Genomic DNA, 12,587 nt, shown 5'->3' on the forward strand with positions numbered 1-12,587 from the left:
AGAAGCTGTTAAGGAGCCATTTGGTCCGAGACTTGGTGCTCTGGGACCGCTTGCCGTGCGGTAGCAGAGAGAACAGTCTATGACTTAGGTGACTGGATTCTCTGACAGTTTTATGGGCTTTCCTCTGACACCGCCTATTATAGAGGTCCTAGATGGCATGTAGCTTGGCCACAGTGATGTACTGGGCCGTACTCACTACCCTCTGTAGAGGTCCTAGATGGCATGTAGCTTGGCCACAGTGATGTACTGGGCCGTACTCACTACTCTCTATAGAGGCCCTGGGTGGCAGGAAGCTTGGCCACAGTAATGTACTGGGCCGTACTCACTACCCTCTGTAGAGGTCCTAGATGGCATGTAGCTTGGCCACAGTGATGTACCGGGCCGTACTCACTACCCTCTGTAGAGGTCCTAGATGGCATGTAGCTTGGCCACAGTGATGTACTGGGCCGTACTCACTACTCTCTATAGAGGCCCTGGGTGGCAGGAAGCTTGGCCACAGTGATGTACTGGGCCGTACTCACTACTCTCTATAGAGGCCCTGGGTGGCAGGAAGCTTGGCCACAGTGATGTACTGGGCCGTTCACACTACCCTCTGTAGTGCCTTGTGGTCAGAGGCTGAGCAGTTGCTGTACTAGGCAGTGATGCAACCAGTCAGGATGCTCTCAATGGTGCAGCTGTAGAACCTTTTGAGGTCCTGGTGACCCATGCCAAATCTTTCCAGTCTCCTGAGGGGGGAAAGGTGTTGTCGTTCCCTCTTCACGACTGTCTTGGTGTGTTTGGACCATGTTAGTTGGTGATGTGGACACCAAGGAATTAAAAGCTCTCGACCTGCTCCACTACAACCCCACTGCAGCACAGTCCCTATGCAGTGCACTACTTCTGAAGGCCCTGGTCAAAACTAGTGCACTTCATAGGGAATAGGGTGTTATTTAGGGCACAGACCACCACAGGTAATTAAGTCTCATCTAGCCCTGTTTTCAAGTAGTTTATCCAGTAATGATGTTTTGGTTCTCATTCGTCTCCAATTAAAAACAGTTAAGAAGCACAGTGCAGTCTGATATAGCAGATAATCCATGTAAATTCTCTGTGCTTCTCCTGCTCTCCTGTGATGAGGGAAAATACAATACAGTAGAAATCTCTGTGCTTCTCCTGCTCTCCTGTGACGAGGGAAGATACAATACAGTAGAAATCTCTGTGCTTCTCCTGCTCTCCTGTGACGAGGGAAGATACAATACAGTAGAATTCTCTGTGCTTCTCCTGCTCTCCTGTGACGAGGGAAGATACAATACAGTAGAAATCTCTGTGCTTCTCCTGTGATGAGGGAAAATACAATACAGTAGAAATCTCTGTGCTTCTCCTGCTCTCCTGTGACGAGGGAAGATACAATACAGTAGAATTCTCTGTGCTTCTCCTGCTCTCCTGTGACGAGGGAAGATACAATACAGTAGAAATCTCTGTGCTTCTCCTGTGATGAGGGAAAATACAATACAGTAGAAATCTCTGTGCTTCTCCTGTGATGAGGGAAAATACAATACAGTAGAAATCTCTGTGCTTCTCCTGTGATGAGGGAAAATACAATACAGTAGAAATCTCTGTGCTTCTCCTGTGAAGGGGGAAAATACAATACAGTAGAAATCTCTGTGCTTCTCCTGTGATGAGGGAAAATACAATACAGTAGAAATCTCTGTGCTTCTCCTGTGACGAGGGAAGATACAATACAGTATAAATCTCTGTGCTTCTCCTGTGATGAGGGAAAATACAATACAGTATAAATCTCTGTGCTTCTCCTGTGATGAGGGAAGATATAATACAGTGGAATGAATTCTCTGTGCTTCTCCTGCTCTCCTGTGATGAGGGAAGATACAATACAGTAGAAATCTCTGTGCTTCTCCTGCTCTCCTGTGACGAGGGAAAATACAATACAGTAGAAATCTCTGTGCTTCTCCTGCTCTCCTGTGACGAGGGAAAATACAATACAGTAGAAATCTCTGTGCTTCTCCTGTGATGAGGGGAAATACAATACAGTAGAAATCTCTGTGCTTCTCCTGTGATGAGGGGAAATACAATACAGTAGAAATCTCTGTGCTTCTCCTGTGATGAGGGGAAATACAATACAGTAGAAATCTCTGTGCTTCTCCTGTGATGAGGGAAAATACAATACAGTAGAAATCTCTGTGCTTCTCCTGTGACGAGGGGAAATACAATACAGTAGAAATATCTGTGCTTCTCCTGTGATGAGGGGAAATACAATACAGTAGAATCTCTGTGCTTCTCCTGTGATGAGGGGAAATACAATACAGTAGAAATCTCTGTGCTAAATGAGGGGAAATACAATACAGTAGAAATCTCTGTGCTTCTCCTGTGATGAGGGGAAATACAATACAGTAGAAATCTCTGTGCTAAATGAGGGGAAATACAATACAGTAGAAATCTCTGTGCTAAATGAGGGGAATACAATACAGTAGAAATCTCTGTGCTAAATGAGGGGACGCAGGTGCAGGGTGATGGACTTCTTTATTCATGAGGACCGGCTGGCCAAAAGAGAACAAGTTTAACGAGCTTTAGAATTACAATAGACACATTAACTCTTTAAAATAGCTATATTCTTCCAAACAACCCAGACGGGGTGCTCGGGTGCTTCTAGTAAGTATAAGATTGAGGTCGATCAAAAGCTGGGTAGTTGTTACTATGCCTTCTCTAAATTTACCGTGGAGGGATATTTTTTGACGATACAAGCCGTATGGGTAGGAACATGTTTTTCACTACGACTTGATCTTGTTACAGAGCAGTTAGGTGTCCTAGAGTTATCATAGTGTTTAGTCCCCCCCAACCCAACATACCAGCTTCAACCAGAGGAATGTGTCTCTGCAACTGAATGCCATTCAATTAAAGGGATATTATCACCCTGACGTTGACTCAGTCTAATTTCCTCCTACTCTGATGTAGAAACATTAGCAACTTATCCGGTTTTTAAACAAGAGCTTGGTAACGATTCCTAATGTCTCTCTCCTCCCACTCGTTTGCACCTAAATGAAAGACTTTGGTGGTTGATTTGCCTTCCAGTTCCTCCCACAAGTCTACAACACCATTAAGGAAGAACGTTGGGCCGGCTATTGTTTCCAATCAATTTTATTCCAAAGAAATGTGATCTCCCAAGCATCATTATGCAGTGGTAATAGAATCACACAAGGTACCTGCTGGAGGATACAATCATCTCCGCTCTGATTAAAAGTTAACTTGTCATCTTCTCTTCACCAGGGGGGATTGATCAGCCTGGTAAACACAGAGACAGTTACAGAGCCTGGAGGTCAAAGGTGATACATTCATCTCCACCACATGTCATCAGGATCACCGTGTACATGTTCAGAATCCCTCTGGAGATGCATGTTGGGAAAAGACTACAGGAAGAGACTGATCCATTCAGGGGTTTAACTATCTGTTCCCTCTCCTCTCCTCTCCTCTCCTCTCCTCTCCTCTCCTCTCCTCTCCTCTCCTCTCCTCTCCTCTCCTCTCCTCTCCTCTCCTCTCCTCTCCTCTCCTCTCCTCTCCTCTCACTCATCTCCTACTCATCTCCTCCTCTTCTTGTCTCCTCTCCTCTCCTCTCCTCTCCTCTCCTCTCCTCTCCTCCTACTCATCTCCTACTCATCTCCTCCTCTTCTTGTCTCCTCTCCTCCTCTCCTGCTCTCATTCTCCTTCTCGTCTTCTCTCCTCTCATCCTCCTCCTCTACCGCTTGTCTCCTCTCCCCTACCCTCCTCCCCTCATCTCCTGCACCTCTCCTCCTCTCCTGCTCCTGCCTTCTCCTCCTCTCCTGCTCCTCTCCTACCCCTCCTCCTCCTGTCCATCCTCCTCCTCTTCTCTGTCTACTTGGCTCAACGCTGAGCAGCACAATGAACCGTAGGAGACAGAGAGGAGGAGAGGAAGAGAGTAAAGAGGAGTCTCTCCAGCTGTCGTTCAGGGGTCCTCTCTGATTTCAGGACACATAAAACCCATCCTCATTATTCTCTCTGAAGAGGATTGTTTTTCCACAGAGCCTCTCGTCGGGGAATTTGGTTGTTCCATCCCTTCATCTGCGTCATTGATACATACAAGCTAAAATGTTTCCCATTCAACATCATTTCAGTTTTTTTTAACAGTCTGTTTTTATGTGGATTTCCAAACCAGCTGTTACGGTTTGAAAACACAGTCAACATGTATTTATCTAATTCACTTAGTCTTAACGTTCTGCCACGTCAAGACCCCATGTTAAGACCTTCTGTTCTACCAGCTGTTACGGTTTGATAACACAGTCAACATGTATTCATCTAATTCACTTAGTCTTAACGTTCTGCCACGTCAAGACCCCACGTTAAGACCCCACGTTAAGACCCCACGTTAAGACCCTCCGTTCTGCCACGTTAAGACCCCACGTTAAGACCCTCTGTTCTGCCACGTTAAGACCCTCTGTTCTACCATGTCAAGACCCCACGTTAAGACCCCCACGTTAAGACCTTCTGTTCTGCCACGTTAAGACCCCCACGTTAAGACCTTCTGTTCTGCCACGTTAAGACCCCACGTTAAGACCCTCTGTTCTACCAGCTGTTACGGTTTGATAACACAGTCAACATGTATTCATCTAATTCACTTAGTCTTAACGTTCTGCCACGTCAAGACCCCACGTTAAGACCCCACGTTAAGACCCCACGTTAAGACCCTCCGTTCTGCCACGTTAAGACCCCACGTTAAGACCCTCTGTTCTGCCACGTTAAGACCCTCTGTTCTACCATGTCAAGACCCCACGTTAAGACACCCATGTTAAGACCTTCTGTTCTACCACGTTAAGACCCCCACGTTAAGACCTTCTGTTCTGCCACGTTAAGACCCCCACGTTAAGACCTTCTGTTCTGCCACGTTAAGACCCCATGTTAAGACCTTCTGTTCTACCACGTTAAGACCCCACGTTAAGACCTTCTGTTCTACCAGCTGTTACGGTTTGATAACACACTCAACATGTATTCATCTAATTCACTTAGTCTTAACGTTCTGCCACGTCAAGACCCCACGTTAAGACCCTCTGTTCTGCCACGTTAAGACCCTCTGTTCTACCATGTCAAGACCCCACGTTAAGACACCCACGTTAAGACCTTCTGTTCTACCACATTAAGACCCCCACGTTAAGACCTTCTGTTCTGCCACGTTAAGACCCCATGTTAAGACCTTCTGTTCTACCACGTTAAGAACCCACGTTAAGACCCTCTCTTCTGCCACGTTAAGACCCTCTGTTCTACCATGTCAAGACCCCACGTTAAGACACCCATGTTAAGACCTTCTGTTCTACCACATTAAGACCCCCACGTTTAGACCTTCTGTTCTGCCACGTTAAGACCCCACGTTAAGACCTTCTGTTCTACCAGCTGTTACGGTTTGATAACACACTCAACATGTATTCATCTAATTCACTTAGTCTTAACGTTCTGCCACGTCAAGACCCCATGTTAAGACCTTCTGTTCTACCAGCTGTTACGGTTTGATAACACAGTCAACATGTATTCATCTAATTCACTTAGTCTTAACGTTCTGCCACGTCAAGACCCCACGTTAAGACCCCACGTTAAGACCCCACGTTAAGACCCTCCGTTCTGCCACGTTAAGACCCCACGTTAAGACCCTCTGTTCTGCCACGTTAAGACCCTCTGTTCTACCATGTCAAGACCCCACGTTAAGACACCCATGTTAAGACCTTCTGTTCTACCACGTTAAGACCCCCACGTTAAGACCTTCTGTTCTACCACGTTAAGACCCTCTGTTCTACCACGGTAAGACCCCCACGTTAAGACCCTCTGTTCTACTACGTTAAGACCCTCTGTTCTGCCACGTTAAGACCCCACGTGTTAACACACTGTGGTGTGAGTCCACGTGCTAACACTAAGGACAGACAGGGTATGTGGTGTAAGTCCACGTGGTAACACTAAGGACAGACAGGGTATGTGGTGTTAGTCCACGTGGTAACACTAAGGACAGACAGGGTATGTGGTGTGAGTCCACGCTAACACTAAGGACAGACAGGGTATGTGGTGTGAGTCCACGTGGTAACACTAAGGACAGACAGGGTATGTGGTGTTAGTCCACGTGGTAACACTAAGGACAGACAGGGTATGTGGTGTGAGTCCACGCTAACACTAAGGACAGACAGGGTATGTGGTGTGAGTCCACGTGGTAACACTAAGGACAGACAGGGTATGTGGTGTGAGTCCACGTTAACACTAAGGACAGACAGGGTATGTGGTGTGAGTCCACGTGGTAACACTAAGGACAGACAGGGTATGTGGTGTGAGTCCACGTTAACACTAAGGACAGACAGGGTATGTGGGGTAAGTCCACGTGGTAACACTAACGACAGACAGGGTATGTGGTGTGAGTCCACGTTAACACTAAGGACAGACAGGGTATGTGGTGTGAGTCCACGTGGTAACACTAAGGACAGACAGGGTATGTGGTGTGAGTCCACGTTAACACTAAGGACAGACAGGGTATGTGGTGTGAGTCCACATGGTAACACTAAGGACAGACAGGGTATGTGGTGTGAGTCCACGTTAACACTAAGGACAGACAGGGTATGTGGTGTTAGTCCACGTTAACACTAAGGACAGACAGGGTATGTGGTGTGAGTCCATGTTAACACTAAGGACAGACAGGGTATGTGGTGTTAGTCCACGTTAACACTAAGGACAGACAGGGTATGTGGTGTGAGTCCATGTTAACACTAAGGACAGACAGGGTATGTAGTGTGAGTCCACGTTAACACTAAGGACAGACAGGGTATGTGGTGTGAGTCCACGTTAACACTAAGGACAGACAGGGTATGTGGTGTTAGTCCACATTAACACTAAGGACAGACAGGGTATGTGGTGTGAGTCCATGTTAACACTAAGGACAGACAGGGTATGTAGTGTGAGTCCACGTTAACACTAAGGACAGACAGGGTATGTGGTGTGAGTCCACGTGGTAACACTAAGGACAGACAGGGTATGTGGTGTGAGTCCATGTTAACACTAAGGACAGACAGGGTATGTGGTGTTAGTCCACGTTAACACTAAGGACAGACAGGGTATGTGGTGTGAGTCCACGTTAACACTAAGGACAGACAGGGTATGTGGTGTGAGTCCACGCTAACACTAAGGACAGACAGGGTATGTGGTGTGAGTCCACGTGGTAACACTAATGACAGACAGGGTATGTGGTGTGAGTCCACGCTAACACTAAGGACAGACAGGGTATGTGGTGTGAGTCCACGTGGTAACACTAAGGACAGACAGGGTATGTGGTGTTAGTCCACGTTAACACTAAGGACAGACAGGGTATGTGGTGTGAGTCCACGTGGTAACACTAAGGACAGACAGGGTATGTGGTGTGAGTCCACGTGGTAACACTAAGGACAGACAGGGTATGTGGTGTTAGTCCACGTTAACACTAAGGACAGACAGGGTATGTGGTGTTAGTCCACGTGGTAACACTAAGGACAGACAGGGTATGTGGTGTGAGTCCATGTTAACACTAAGGACAGACAGGGTATGTGGTGTGAGTCCACGTGCTAACACTAAGGACAGACAGGGTATGTGGTGTGAGTCCACGTGCTAACACTAAGGACAGACAGGGTATGTGGTGTGAGTCCACGTTAACACTAAGGACAGACAGGGTATGTGGTGTGAGTCCACGTGGTAACACTAAGGACAGACAGGGTATGTGGTGTGAGTCCACGTTAACACTAAGGACAGACAGGGTATGTAGTGTGAGTCCACGTTAACACTAAGGACAGACAGGGTATGTGGTGTGAGTCCACGTGCTAACACTAAGGACAGACAGGGTATGTGGTGTGAGTCCACGCTAACACTAAGGACAGACAGGGTATGTGGTGTGAGTCCATGTTAACACTAAGGACAGACAGGGTATGTGGTGTGAGTCCACGTTAACACTAAGGACAGACAGGGTATGTGGTGTTAGTCCACGTGCTAACACTAAGGACAGACAGGGTATGTGGTGTTAGTCCACGTGCTAACACTAAGGACAGACAGGGTATGTGGTGTTAGTCCACGTGCTAACACTAAGGACAGACAGGGTATGTGGTGTTAGTCCACGTGCTAACACTAAGGACAGACAGGGTATGTGGTGTTAGTCCACGTGGTAACACTAAGGACACCAATAACAGACAGGATATGAAAAGTCACAACATGGAACTGGAAGAGAAACCAGATGAACACAGTGGAATAGTGGACACTTGAAATGTCAATCCATTTCATGATAAAACTAAGCAGTGGAAAAATAATTGTCTATCAAGGCAGCGACGTCTCGATAGATATGAAAACTTCCACCCAGAGTTATAACTGATACAGACGAGACTCAGAACCTCTAGCTAGACACACAAGATAACCCTGCTCTCTGTTTATTAAAACGACTGAGGAAAGATCCAGAACAATATCTAATTATTCATATTTCTTTACATCCGTCCCCATTACCTCCGGGTAGAGTAATGGCAGCAATACCACCTCTGCTTGGTAAACAGCTCTCTCAGCTGGCATCGTACCGTCAGAGGCCATTTAGACAGTATCATATGAGATTCAATGTTTATAGCATTTAGCTTTAGTTCATTCAATGATTTAAATAAAGAGCCGTCTCTGCATTTGATTGTTTTATCAATTCTAGTTTTATCTGAAGATCAATTTCTTCCTCATTAGTAGAGAAGGAAAGCCACGTGACATTCATAAAGATGGGGACAGATGTGGTGGAGGCTTGTGTCAAGTCAACTCAACCCTCTGACTTCACCCTGGCCAAACAATACTCTTGTTGTTACGAAGAGACATTTTGACATTGAGTGTTTGTGGAGGTCTCTGCTGTTTCAAACTGTTGTTTTAAGTTGAGGAAACTTTCGGCCTGTGAGTCCACATCTATCATTAGTATCTGTCCACCAACATCTGTCTGCCTGTCACAAAGAACTAGTGCTGCTGCTCCACCATGACATCTGGCCTTAGGAGTTTGGTGTGGTGATGCTGCTCCACCATGACATCTGACCTCAGGAGTTTGGTGTGGAGATGCTGCTCCACCATGACATCTGACCTCAGGAGTTTGGTGTGGTGATGCTGCTCCACCATGACATCTGACCTCAGGAGTTTGGTGTGGAGATGCTGCTCCACCATGACATCTGACCTCAGGAGTTTGGTGTGGAGATGCTGCTCCACCATGACATCTGACCTCGGGAGTTTGGTGTGGAGATGCTGCTCCACCATGACATCTGACCTCAGGAGTTTGGTGTGGAGATGCTGCTCCACCATGACATCTGACCTCAGGAGTTTGGTGTGGAGATGCTGCTCCACCATGACACCTGACCTCAGGAGTTTGGTGTGGAGATGCTGCTCCACCATGACATCTGACCTCAGGAGTTTGGTGTGGAGATGCTGCTCCACCATGACATCTGGCCTCAGGAGTTTGGTGTGGTGATGCTGCTCCACCATGACATCTGACCTCAGGAGTTTGGTGTGGAGATGCTGCTCCACCATGACATCTGGCCTCAGGAGTTTGGTGTGGTGATGCTGCTCCACCATGACATCTGACCTCAGGAGTTTGGTGTGGAGATGCTGCTCCACCATGACATCTGACCTCAGGAGTTTGGTGTGGAGATGCTGCTCCACCATGACACCTGACCTCAGGAGTTTGGTGTGGAGATGCTGCTCCACCATGACATCTGACCTCAGGAGTTTGGTGTGGTGATACGTCATACCTCAACAGTAGTAATTCAGAAGATCATATGAGGCTAATCCATAGAGATTTATGAAGAACTTTTCCATCCCATAATAGTACTAAATGCTATTACTGTAGTAAAATGACTGACCTCCTTTGGAATACATGCAGGCAGGCTGTCACTGGATCCTGAATCCAGAACAACGATAACCCACACTATGTTGTCCTGTAATGCAACTGATCAGGACATCATGACAGTGTTTAAACAACACGAATGTGTCCATGCCAGGGGAAAGCTGTGTAAACTGAGAGTGGATGGGACACCAGGGGGAAAGCTGTGTAAACTGAGAGTGGATGGGAAAGCTGTGTAAACTGAGAGTGGATGGGACACCAGGGGGAAAGCTGTGTAAACTGAGAGTGGATGGGAAAGCTGTGTAAACTGAGAGTGGATGGGACACCAGGGGGAAAGCTGTGTAGACTGTGAGTGGATGGGACACCAGGGGGAAAGCTGTGTAGACTGAGAGTGGATGGGACACCAGGGGGAAAGCTGTGTAAACTGAGAGTGGATGGGACACCAGGGGGAAAGCTGTGTAAACTGAGAGTGGATGGGAAAGCTGTGTAAACTGAGAGTGGATGGGACACCAGGGGGAAAGCTGTGTAGACTGTGAGTGGATGGGACACCAGGGGGAAAGCTGTGTAAACTGTGAGTGGATGGGAAAGCTGTGTAAACTGAGAGTGGATGGGAAAGCTGTGTAAACTGAGAGTGGATGGGAAAGCTGTGTAGACTGTGAGTGGATGGGACACCAGGGGGAAAGCTGTGTAAACTGTGAGTGGATGGGAAAGCTGTGTAAACTGAGAGTGGATGGGACACCAGGGGAAAGCTGTGTAAACTGAGAGTGGATGGGACACCAGGGGAAAGCTGTGTAAACTGAGAGTGGATGGGACACTGGACAGCACTGGATGGAAGGAGCCGTCTGATTGCTTAACATGTGTAGTTATAAGAAAGACATACTTGTTAAGCACATTAGTCCCCCAGGGATGCCCAGAGCTCCCTCTCTTTCTGCCTTTAGAGGGCTGGCTGTGTGGGGGGAGGCTGTGTGGGCTGCCCCATACACACACACACACACACACACACACACACACACACACACACACACACACACACACACACACACACACACACACACACACACACACACACACACACACACACACACACACACACACACACACACACACACACACACACACACACACGAACCTGCTCTGTTCTGCTAGGACTGAAAATGCTGCAGCCTGCAGAATGGAGAAGAAGAGAGGGAACAATGAGTTGTGTTGAAGAGGGGCAGAGAGGGCCTGGAGGTGTGTGGGCAGTAGATCCCTGTCCTGACGGCCTCCTAGAGGGACAGAGCCTGGGAGAGGAGCTGGCTCATCACAACCTTTCAGCCTTTTAGCCTTCATGCAGGTAAAAGACACAGGCCTTCCTCCTACACTCACATTCCACTGTATTCCACCATCCTCACAGTTCTGACAGCTGGGGACAGACTTCCTGACACTTCCTGACAGACAGACAGCTGGGATAAAGGAGCACTGACATTCTGGAGGTGTGAGGAGGACGAAGAGGAAGGCCTGGCAGCTTGGGATAGAAGCACAGCTACACACCGAATACCTGAGTGGGTGTTCATCCACCATGATATCAAACGCAACAGTAGACAACCAACACCTAAACAGAGTATTTTTCACTTCCTGACTGGCTGACAATTAAAACAGACTGTAGTCACATCAGAGGAATCAGGAACAGACTGTAGTCACATCAGGAACAGACTGTAGTCACATCAGAGGAATCAGGAACAGACTGTAGTCACATCAGGAACAGACTGTAGTCACATCAGAGGAATCAGGAACAGACTGTAGTCACATCAGAGGAATCAGGAACAGACTGTAGTCACATCAGGAACAGACTGTAATCACATCAGAGGAATCAGGAACAGACTGTAGTCACATCAGAGGAATCAGGAACAGACTGTAGTCACATCAGGAACAGACTGTAGTCACATCAGAGGAATCAGGAACAGACTGTAGTCACATCAGGAACAGACTGTCATCACATCAGAGGAATCAGGAACAGACTGTAGTCACATCAGAGGAATCAGGAACAGACTGTAGTCATGTCAGAGGAATCAGGAACAGACTGTAGTCACATCAGAGGAATCAGGAACAGACTGTAGTCACATCAGGAACAGACTGTAGTCACATCAGAGGGATCAGGAACAGACTGTCGTCACATCGGGAACAGACTGTAGTCGCATCAGAGGAATCAGGAACAGACTGTAGTCACATCAGAGGAATCAGGAACAGACTGTAGTCACATCAGGAACAGACTGTAGTCACATCGGGAACAGACTGTAGTCACATCAGAGGAATCAGGAACAGACTGTAGTCACATCAGAGGAATCAGGAACAGACTGTAGTCACATCAGAGGAATCTGGAACAGACTGTAGTCACATCAGGAACAGACTGTAGTCACATCAGAGGAACCAGGAACAGACTGTAGTCACATCAGAGGAACCAGGAACAGACTGTAGTCATGTCAGAGGAATCAGGAACAGACTGTAGTCACATCAGAGGAATCAGGAACAGACTGTAGTCACATCAGAGGAATCAGGAACAGACTGTAGTCACATCAGGAACAGACTGTAATCACATCAGAGGAATCAGGAACAGACTGTAGTCACATCAGAGGAATCAGGAACAGACTGTAGTCACATCAGGAACAGACTGTAGTCACATCAGAGGAATCAGGAACAGACTGTAGTCACATCAGGAACAGACTGTAGTCACATCAGGAACAGACTGTAGCTAACCTTAATGCCTAAC

The sequence above is a fragment of the Oncorhynchus gorbuscha genome, unplaced genomic scaffold (genome assembly GCF_021184085.1).
Source record: "Oncorhynchus gorbuscha isolate QuinsamMale2020 ecotype Even-year unplaced genomic scaffold, OgorEven_v1.0 Un_scaffold_1679, whole genome shotgun sequence".
NCBI lineage: Eukaryota > Metazoa > Chordata > Actinopteri > Salmoniformes > Salmonidae > Oncorhynchus > Oncorhynchus gorbuscha.